Below are 2,575 nucleotides of genomic sequence, written 5' to 3' on the forward strand. Positions count from 1 at the left end.
CAGATTATACGGCAGTTTGGAATACGAGCGTAATAGCATAATCTTGGAAGTCTTAATTTGATGTATTACTTATTATTGCCATTTCTTTTCTTCCTTCTTTCTTTTCTTTTATTAATATTATTTTTTTAACCATTTAACACTCTTCAAATAAGCTTTTAAGTATCAACTGCGCATTCTTCGCCCGTCCCCCAGAGTGGGTACGTGTCATATAACAGAAGGAAAAACAAAGAAGCTGGGGAAAAAAAATAAGTGTTGCACTATTTCCTTGTTGCGCACTTTTTAATTAATGTATTTATTAGTTTATTTATTTATTTTTATTGTCATCAACACTCAATACTCAAAATACCTTTAAAAATGGCATAGTATCAATTCTTGGGCCTGTTCCCCAAAGTGGGTATGACGATGGTTGCAGGCTTAGAGTTGCAGGCGATAACAGTTAAGACCATTTGAAGGGATATGGTCAAGAACGTGAAGAAGATGGATAACGGAAGAAAGGAGCGCCCAGTCGTTTTGCGCCGACACCCTTCATCTGTGGAGAACACAATGGTTCGTTCTGTAGGCAGCCTTCCTGAAGGCATTAGTCCAAGACCGAGCCTGGCGCCAAGCTATATGAGACGTGGCGCCTCAAGCGACGTCTGAAGTGTGGCCACGTACTAGCGAGGATTTCGAGACAACTTCAGAAGGACCTGGTCCCTCGCTTGAAGACGAGGAAAAGCCGACGGCTGTGGATCATAAAGGAAGGAGTTCGAGAGCGGCTCCATCGACAAAGGTAAAGAACTTGATCATCCTCGCTCTGGTGGGGATGTTCTTCATCGTCTCCTGGAAGTGGCAAAGTCGCAGTTGTCCAATTGCCAACAGTGCGACAAAGTTGGCAGATCAAGAAAGTGCCTGCGAAGTCCATGAAGCATCAGTCACGAAATCTGATGTCAAAGCTCTGTTGCCGAAGAAGGCAAGCTCCGTGGATCAATTCGGCCAGCAATCTGCTGAAAGGACGGCTAAGGCACTGGCCGAAAGCAGTGGCAACGTGCAACCCACGCATCCTAACCAAAAGGAAGCAACAGCGATTCTCCCCAGTGTCGACATGAAAGTGCCAGAATGCCTTGCTCCTGTGCAGAAGCCGGTGTCCGTGACGTACAACATATATTTTGTACAAGTTAGTGTGTCCAAAAGCATGAACATTCGAATAAGTCGGGGACCAGCAGTAGAGTGGGGAATTCAGGTTCTCCAAAACATCCTCAACGTCTTCCCTTATCGCTTAAATGCTGCTGGTAGGCGCAAACGGACATTATTTGACATAAGGCACCAGACACAGCGTGTTTGCCGGAAAATTATTAAAGCGCTGCGACCTGCTTTTTACGTCCTCGTGCTGCGTTATATGCGCAATACGCGAAGCACGAACACACACACACGCGTGTCAAGGGTACAAAGATAAGTACTATCATGAGCAAATATTTTCTTTCACGCTTATGAGCACTCGCCCGAGCTCTGAGGTCGTATATCATCTGATGTACGCAGCTGTCCGTAAATGTCAGTACGAAGGGACATGCGAACAAAACATACAAGTTCGACTGCTACTTTTCACCCTCATCAGTTTTACATAAACTAAACCTAGAAACTCTTTCTGTACGTCATTGATGAAGAGACATTAAAATTCCCACGCGTTGTGAGAATAGGTTTCATGCGAAGCAGTCAGCGAGTATTCTATGCTGTATTTTATGGCTTTGAGCCAAGAGTTTACGGAGGTGGATCGACGTGTTTTTGTAAGTGTAGTAGCTGTGTGCACATCGTGGGGGCCTCACCAGGCACGTCGACAACACTGGCGTTTAAAGGGTAACTTATGGCGTGGACGTAACGTCAGCCCTCACGTTAGAAGTATCTAAAAATCAGTATTATCGCCAACTAAGTGCACTTCATGATGCGATCATGTGAATATCCTACGCCACTTTTGTTAATGTAGTCCTCCGGGGCGAAGCAATGCTTCAATATAGGTTCCTAAATCCAAGGAATACAAAATTTAATCTTGTTCTCTTTATTAGACTGCTATAAAAGCGAAGCCAACACTGGAACCACACACTTTATTCTTATATAAAACTTTGTCGTAGGAGTACATATGTAGCCTTTATTGCTGTCTTGTAAGACTACATAGCCTGCACCACAACCACGTTTGACGTTGCACCGATTTACGCCTGCAAAGGCTGTTTTTCCAAACCAGCTTAGAGACCTGGCGTGGCTCTGTGGTAGAATACCTCATCGCCACGCAGAATGCTTGCGTTCGATTCCTGCTGGTATCCTAATTTCTATTCTTCCATTCGTCGCGTCAACGATGCCGATGTCAGTTTTAGATGTGAAGTATCTTATGGCGGTGTTCAATCCGGTGGTGGTGGTGGTGGTAGTGTGCGGCGTGACCACCATTACTGCGCATGCGCATACCCTCTCCACTCACCCTATCCCCTCACCCTCTCTACACCCCTCTCAACTCACCCTCTCCCCTCCCTCTCTCCACATCCCCTCTCCCCTCCCCCTCTCCACACCCTCTTTCCACTCTTCCTCTGAAACGCGGGCTAGACATGCGGAA

Source organism: Rhipicephalus sanguineus, unplaced genomic scaffold (genome assembly GCF_013339695.2).
Source record: "Rhipicephalus sanguineus isolate Rsan-2018 unplaced genomic scaffold, BIME_Rsan_1.4 Seq2472, whole genome shotgun sequence".
NCBI lineage: Eukaryota > Metazoa > Arthropoda > Arachnida > Ixodida > Ixodidae > Rhipicephalus > Rhipicephalus sanguineus.